Below are 8989 nucleotides of genomic sequence, written 5' to 3' on the forward strand. Positions count from 1 at the left end.
GTACTAACACAATTAGTGGTTTGCAAGTTTCACACAGACAGGGAGAGAAACAGTAAAACCAAGAGACCCCTTAATTGTTAATGCCCTGCAATTTAAACTATGGGGAATCAAACTCATTTGTGATGTTAATACAGAACTTCTTTAATATGATCCAACGTAGCTCCTGTTCAGTTGGTTATTCACCACAACCCTTCAGTTATGTGGCATAATGTATTTGCAGACATTACAGAGGAAAACCTTTAGACACTGCAAATGCAGTTGTTTTCTGGAGCCAGCTTTTGGGCCACAAAGCTCACAGCTGTCAAGCTGTGGCCCTTTGATCAGGAATTTGAGTAGGGAGGAGTTGGGGCAGTGTAGTCCCCCTCCGCTTCCTGGTTTCGATAAGCAGTGCTCCTCTGCAACCTCCCCCTCCCCTTTTGGGTGGTGTGGTGGGAGCTCTTTCTTCCTAAGCCACCTCCTTGAACAATTGCCCTCGATTTAAGGAGATGTCAGAGCTTATCTCATTTTTCTTTCGGGGGTCGAGGGGGAAACAAGTTCCTTGTAAAGTTAGACTTAAGCTGGTCCGTAGGATGAGAGCTTCTCATTGACCCTTCCTGAAGATCATAGGTTTTCAGTCTTCTCCCATCCTCTTACAAAGGGCCCCTTAGGGTCTGCTGTCAACCCATGGCCAGAGGCCCCTCGGTTTTCAGAAGATACATCAGTTAGCAGCTGCATAGGCGGCTGCTGCTGGCACTGGAACTGCTGCATGTTCCCAGGGGGCTGGCTCTTCTGCTGGGCAGCCCATGTGACTTCTTGCCACAAGGAAGGGCTACTCAGAGTGTGACGGGCAGCGTGGAGCAAGCACCAGACTCAGAGTGAGGAATTGCGACATTCTAACCCACTGGGCTACAAGCGAATCCCAGCTCTGCCATTTGATTAAGGCGTCAGAGGGAGTCATCACCTAACCTTTGTGTTTTAGAGTAACAGCCGTGTTAGTCTGTATTCGCAAAAAGAAAAGGAGTACTTGTGGCACCTTAGAGACTAACCAATTTATTTCAAATAAATTGGTTAGTCTCTAAGGTGCCACAAGTACTCCTTTTCTTCTTTGTGTTTTAGTTCATCTGCTACTCGAATGGGGAGTGATGCTTATCTACCTGACAGGGTGAAGAGGTGATTAGTTAATGTATGTACAATGCTGTATGCATGCTTTCTGGTGAACGCAGACCCTGCAGTGGCTGAGTAACTCCCCAGTTTATTTTCACAGTTGTTCTTTGCATAACAACTTATGCTTTAGTCACCCACAAGTCTTGAGGCTCTATAAAGGGGTAACTGGATGAAATATAGTGATTTGTGAGATACAGGAGGCCAGACTAGATGATCTAATGGTCCCTTCTGGCTTAACCCCTGTGAAATGCTGGCAACTAGGCATGGACCCCAAAATAAGCAGCTGGTCTCCAACACTCCATTAGCAATCTGAGATGTGTGCGTGTTGGTCAGGGTGAACCTAAAGATCTCTCTTCACCCTCCCCACAGACACACACACACACACCCCACACCCCTGAATTTTCCCTGAACTGCCTACAGGTTCCCCTTTTGGCTACCAGAGGCCACAAAGTAGCTGAAGCTGTGGCCTCTAGTACCATGCTGCCCCGGTGTGCTCTGAAGAGGAGAGTCTGTAGCAGATGCAACACAGGAGATTTGTCCCCTCCTCTAGTTTGTGTTACTGCAGCAGCCCTGGGTAGCCTACAAGCTGGAGAAAGGGGGCAGCTGCTAGATCCTACCAGGTGGTTGAGGGATAGGAGGCTTCAAGGGGGAGCAGGGAAGGCTGCGGAAGGGGGAGAGAGTTGGAGCACAAGCAGCTATGTGTCTGTGAGCACATTTTGTATGCCACTGAGGTTGTGTTGCCAGTCTGCAGTTGTCACCCACACACTGGGAGCTCCAACACCAAGAGGCACAGCCATAAAAATGTATTCTATTTTATCAGTCTCATGAGTTTTGAACTCAGGGTTGGCAATACTGCACACTTATATCAAAGGTGTATTATGTCTGGGAGCACCCTAAAGAGTTCTCCTTAGGCCAGTGCTGTGTATAATGGGTGTTATGGGCATGAAATTATTTCACGGGGCCACTGAAAAATGCTAAGTCTGGGCCCCTGGAGGATGAGAGTTGTGCCTCCATAACAGGGTAAAAGCGCATTATTGTCAGAAGCCCCCTTGTGTTACAGTTGAGAGGAAACATTAGGAAATTAGCCAATATTGTAAACGATGCTTTGATGGGAGTTTGAAGCCGCGTGATAGCATGAATATCAATTTTGTTTGCAACAGTGGATGATAATGAAAACTTTTCATTTGGTGGTGACTCACGTGTTATACACTGCTTTCCCGTTGATAGGAAATGATGTGTGAGTGAAATCCATAGTTGCTATGATTAGTTGTTGCTGATCTTTAAAGACAAAGTGAAAAAAGTGAGAAGTGCGTCAATTTATCAACAAGCAAATCGCTCAGCTACCAGAAGTAATGTGGATCTAAATAAAAATGATTATAATGAATCACTTCCCTGAAGTATAATTTAGCTTGTATTTAATACTGAGTAGGTAAAGCGTTGGGGTTGTAAGAAGTTTTACTTGAGTTCATACAGAAAATCAAAAATTCTTTAAGAAAAAAGTATCTCTTTGTTACATAAGGCAATTACATGTCTGCAGTATCCCCCATAATGGGGTTCACTAGTACAGATTGCCAGTATGTACAGGTGAATAAGTAGAATAAAATCTACCTTGAATGTTAAGCAAGAACATTTTGACTGCATTGAAGTTACATTTTAGATCTTCTAAGAATAGAGAGATTCTATAGCAAAGCTGTTTATATCATCCAGCACTTGGTGCAATCTACAAACCTACATTTTTCATTGTTCAGCTTTTTTGGAAACTGTTTCCTAATTACAGATAAAACCTTCCATGCAATCAACCTTCAATCAAGTGAATTGAATGGCACAGTTTCATCGCATTAGTGTTAGCAGTACATTTAGTTATAAATATAAAGCATTCTGAAAACAATTTAAATATTTAGACTCCCATTCAGAAGGATGACACTTGTCCTGTTCTGAGCATGGTTATTTCCATTGCCAATCGTCACAGACCAGTTCATCCTGGTTGTCACCAAGGCAATTCAATACCTGTTTTAAAAAACTATTAAATAAATACTGGCGTGGCTCTCTGCCCTTGGACAATGTCAGCCAATCTGTGATTAGTTGCCTTTTGAGTTTTAAGTGCCGAGGACCTCATTGGTGGAACAAACAAGTAAATCGAAGGCAGTATGATGGAGCAGTCTGACAGTTGCATCACAATGCCAGAGGTTTGAGTGTGGGATTGCTCATGCCCCCATTCCTTCCCAGCTCTGCTTCCTGTCTTGTTTTCTCAGGAACCAAAAGTAGCAAACCTGCCTTCCAATTGTGGTTTTAAAGCATTTCTACTGTGCTCTCTGCATTTAATAACCACTAAGGCCTCAATAAATACAGGAAGATAGGCTTAAATGTGCATTGATTTTTCACATGAGGAAAAGCTGCATCTGCAGCACAAAGAATGGCTTGTGGTTTTGTGCAAAATACATGATGATGTGGGGTTATATAAAAGCTTTATCAGCATGAGTTTGGAAGGCAACATTAATCACAAGTGGTGAAACAACAAGTGAACCGTGAAGTTCATTCCAGCCAAGTGTCAACAAACACCCCCCCGTCATGCACTGTGTGTATAACGCTCAGCAGAATTACTAGAGACATTTGTAGAGAATACTCCTTGTCATAGCCCTTCACCTATAAAGTTAGTATTTCTTAGTACCAAGATCCTGAATGTACATACCTTGGAAGAAGATAATTCTAACTAAATTTTAATCTCTGAAAATAACCTAAAATAGCTTTTATGTAAATAATATTGCTATTTTAAGGCCAAATATATTAGGTCTAGAAAACAGTACTGGGTCCCATTAGAAAGTCAGAAATCTACCTTTAAACCCTGTAACAATGTTAAAGAAAGAGGCATTGAGTTGGGGAGTACCACTCCACATCCTCTACTGAAAGTAGCAGGAACCTCCTCTCCTTGGCTTGGAGGAGCAGTTCTTCTCAACGGCTCCCCACATCTCTTTGGTTCTTCGGTTTCAGTCTGCTTTAACCACTCCCTGGGTGTATAGCAGCCATTTTCATCTGTGAGCTGGTCCTGAGCTGTTGGACCCTAAATCTGTCACTGGTCCTGTGCTTGCTGCTCATCTTGCAGGTCAGACCAGGGGAAAATTCCACCTTTGGGGAGGAAAGAAGTAAACATTTCTTAGGCAGTTTTTTTAACATGGTAGCCTGTTTGAATGTGCCTTCTAGGTTTGAAATTCTACTGGTGGTCCCAGTGATCTCACCTGCTCTGCCCAGTGATCCAGCTTCACTGGGACTATATAATGCAAGACTGTGATATCCATGGGTGAGATGGACCCCTCGTATAGTAAAAACTTCAGAAGGAGACTTTCTAGGCCAGTGGTTTTCAACCTTTTTTTATTTGCGGACCCCATTTCGAATGGAGATACGAACCCCTTTGGAAATCTTAGACGAACTCTGTGGACCTTATGGGTTTGTGGATCACAGGTTGAAAACCACTGCTCTAACATCATTCCATTGGAACCCCTCCCAAAATGAGCTGCAGGACTAGCCCCAAACCTGCCATGGCCATACACACACACTCTGTGGCTGCATTGGCTCTAGAGCCCTGGGGTAAAATCCTGGCCCTATTGAAGTCAATGGGAGTGTTGCCCCTAGATATCAACCCAGTTTCCACCTCCCACTGACCACAGCAGTAGCTGAGAGAGGATTGGTGGGAGAGGTAATAGGGCTTGAGGCTGGGCCACCTCTTCAGTCGATCTTCACAGGGCTGGTAGGGGAAGCACATAATTTCCCGTCTCGTGGCCTCAGGTAATAAAGCGCTGTCTTTCGTCCCCCACAGATCCCAACCCTGTGGGGGCATAGTGCTGCAGAATCACCAGTGGGGCAGATGAGATTTGGGGGCTGCAAGTGTGGAGGACACACCTGGCCCCATGTCACTAAGTGCACGGGTTTGTGATAAATTGCACACCATGTGTTAGAATCAAAACTCCAAAATACCTCATTTTAGGGTTAATGCCCTAAACATATAAGATAGCCAATAACATGAGAGAAGCTGTGAAATGTTTGCCTCTCAACATGTCTTCCAACCACGCAATAGCACTGTAGCAACATAGCAGTCTGGGACACTAGACAAATACTTTCATTTGGTTTGGAGGTAAACAACCATTATTTAGTAATAGCCACAAGGAGTAGATAAAAGTAATGTGCACTCTTAATATGTGACACTATATCTTGAGGGAGCACCCTGTAACTCTCATATTCATCATTTTTATATAATTGTGATATTTCATATAAAGCATGCCATGTAAGGTATCATGGGAAAGGTTATGATCTGCTGAAAGCCATTGTTTTATCTAAATATGTATATCGTTAGTGCATATGAAGTTAGGAGACACCAGGGGAATTACTCACTTGCACAAGGCCAACCTTGCCTGGTGACTCAGCAACGCCCACCAGACATGCTTGGTCTTGTGTTCGCCAAGCATATGGAATCATAGGTGCCAACTTCTCATGGTGCTGGTGGGTGCTCGTGCCCCCCTCCATCCCTGCCCCACCCTCATTCCAACCTCTTCTCCAAAGTACCCGCCCCAACTCTGCCCCCTCCCTGCCCCTATTGGACCCCTTCCCCAAATTCCCACCTTTTCCCTGCCTCCTCCCCTGAGCGCACTGCGTTTCCACTCCTCCCCCATCCCTCCCACAGCTTGTTACGCTGCAAAACAGCTGTTTCACAGCAGCAAACGCTGGGAGCTAGGGGGAGAAGTGGGGAAGGCGCGCTCAGGGGAGGAGGCAGAGGTGAGCTAGGGTGGGCGGTCAGGGAGCTGCAGAGCACCCATCAATTTTTCCCCATGGGTGCTCCAGCCAGCATCTATGCATGGAGTGAGGATATAAAATAGAGGACAGAGGCCTCATGGTTTGTCCTATATCTCCCCTACCTATGCTGAAGGCAACGAGAATCCTGGAGATGAGGAGACTGGTCCCCAGGCTAACAGGGAGAGCCTGTGTATGAATGACTGTAACCCTCCTGCAGCATCCAGTGGGGTGAGAAAAACTGCTTAGTCCAGGTATTGCCTGGTCTATTAAGATTGAGAATTTGGACTAAGTGCTTATTTTTTATTTGCCTTTCATAACTACTATAATTGTTGCCTATCACTTATAATCACTTAAAATCTATCTTTTTGTAATCAGTAACCTTATTCTAATGTTTAAGCTTACCAGTGAGTTTGTTTGAAGTATTTGGTAAATCTGCTCAGGTTAAAAAGGCTGTTGCATGTCCACTTTCCATTGACGAAGTGGTGAACCAATTAATAAACTTGCATTGCTTAAGAAAGATCTTGAACAGTGCAAGACGGTATATTCCTGAGGTAGAAGTCTGGGAGCTGGTAGAATTTGGCTAGTGACTTGCTCTGTGTCAGTGGTTCTCAAACTTTTTTTTTCGTGGACCACTTGAAAATTGCTGAGGGTCTTGGCGGACCACTTAATGATCTTTCCAAGTGTTGTTTGTACTGTTAGCTATTATAAAGCACTTTGGATAAAACCGCTATATAAAAGAAGTTAATAATTAATGTTTTTTTTCTACAAATAAAAGCACACATCTCATATTTTAATATCAGTAGTCTTACCTTTCTAATGTGATGGATGTGCCCTCTCTCCCCCACCGCAGCAGCCCCTGAGCTGGGGCTGGGAAAGAGGGGAGTCTCTCCTTCTCTCCCGTACCACAGCAGCCCCTGAACTGGGGCTAGGAAGGAGGGGGGTCTCTCCCGCACCATAGCAGCCACATAGCTGAGGCTGGGAAGGAGGGCCATCTCTCCCCGGCAGCCGCAGCCCTGGAGCTGGGGAAAGTCACCTCTTTCTCTGGCTGCCGCAGACCTGCACATCCCAAATTCCACCCACCCCCTCTTCTCACCCCACTGCCCCCTCCCACCTACCCCTTATTTTCCCCAAGGCCACCACCTCACCTTACATGTGCATCTTCTCCAGGGTCCAGACACCTCATTAGTGGAGCCAATCCTGCACAGCTCCACTAGTTAGGTGCGTGGCCCTTTGTTCTCTTGTATGCAGCCGCCCAGGCCCACACCTTAGAGGGAACTATCCTTGGACCACCTGAATGGAGCTTGTGGACCACAGTTTGAGAACCTCTGCTCTGTGTGATTCGTGAGTGGCTCTGGGAGCATTCATGCAATCTAGCTGGGTATGGGGCTCCATACGTTGATAGAGTGAGTGATAACAGCACCTGGAGGGGTTTGCTGCTTGTAAACCAGTAAGGCATTGTGATAGACAACCAAGCTTAGCAAGTTAAGGGGGCACAGTGGCCCCACAGTCCCAGGTTGCATCCCGGGGATCCTGTCACAGGGGTACACAACCGTTATTCAGCACTAGTGCCACAAGGACTAGAGAAAAGTAATGTGCACTCTTAACATTGGCTCAGTAATAAAACAGCACTTGCAGAACGAGAATATATCACTACTGCACTGTAAGCAACACTTACAATCCCAGGCTTTCAATTTAGACTTCATAACAAAACATTACAGATGCTGAAACAGTGAGCAGTAGAGTTCTTGTTCATAGGGTAGCAGGGTGTTCTGGTGACTGCAGCAAAGGATGGTGCCAGGACTGGCTATTATGGCTCGTTCTTCACACTGACTGTGTCCACATGCTGTATAACTGCCATGGTTAGTAAGTGCACGAATAGCCAAATGTCTTGTCTGTGGTCAGTGCAACACATGGTTGTCTCCTTGCTATGTAGATGGAATCCTCTACTGGGCTGTGTAATGGGCTGACTGGTCCTCCTAGCCTATCTATATAGAATGGCATAGTAAAGTGCATTGCCCTGCATGTTGCTGGTGCCACTGTGCATACAGCCTCTAGGTCCTCTGGATATACCCCTTAGGCACTTAATTGCCTTGCAGCTTGTTATAACCATTTACATGCTTGCAAAGGAGGGTGTAAAGTACCATCAGCTCAGACACTTTCCACTCACGTTGATGTTAGAATGCTGCATTCACTTGGCATGGATATAAACTACTACATAATGTAAGAAGCAGCAGACAGTAGGCCCTCTATCCCCTTCTGTTGCTAGAGTATAACATTCTAGGTGTTCCTAGGATACACTGATACAAAGCATGATGGGTATCACACACACACACACACATAACGTGATTGCATTGTGAGAAAGAAAGGGCTACATGGACACCTCTCAAACATGGTTTTTGTAACAGATTCTGAAGAGGGTGTCATGAACTGGTTCCAAAAAGATAATTGTACTGTTACCCCTTTTTGACACACACTGATAGCGGGAGTGCAGGGCCCTGCAGGTTGTTTCCACTAGAAGGAGAAATTGATGATAGAGACAGGTATTTTCTTTGATGCAAGCTTGTTTATTTACAAAGACTATACACAAAATCCTGACTCCCTGAACACCGTAGGAACAAATAGCAGGAGAAAGTTTCTTCGCTTCCTATTCCAAGCCTGCCTTTCGAGCCAGCATTCTATGCCCCAAAAGCTTCCACGCCCACATTTCCAGCATTTCTGTGACTGTCAGCTTGGCTTTCTGCCTGCTTCTGTCTTCTCACACACACACCAGCTAAAAACCCTCTGCCCACATGATGCTAATTCCTGGGCAGAATCACGTGTTTTTGGTTAAGGCACTGCATGTACCTGTGTTTAGGACAAAAACTCCTGTTATTTCATAAAGGAGCCTAACTGTTTCTTACCACTATCTTAAGTGAGGGGCAGTGGTTACACCTACCTGTTTCAATGATGATTCACCCAACCCACAACAGAATTTATAGGTTCAGATCAGGGTCCCAAAAGTTAGGCTCCTACAGAAGTGTCAATTTTCAGAGATGCTGACACCTTAGCAGCTTCCACTGATTTC

This window comes from Eretmochelys imbricata, chromosome 5 (assembly GCF_965152235.1).
Source record: "Eretmochelys imbricata isolate rEreImb1 chromosome 5, rEreImb1.hap1, whole genome shotgun sequence".
Classification (NCBI taxonomy): Eukaryota; Metazoa; Chordata; order Testudines; family Cheloniidae; genus Eretmochelys; species Eretmochelys imbricata.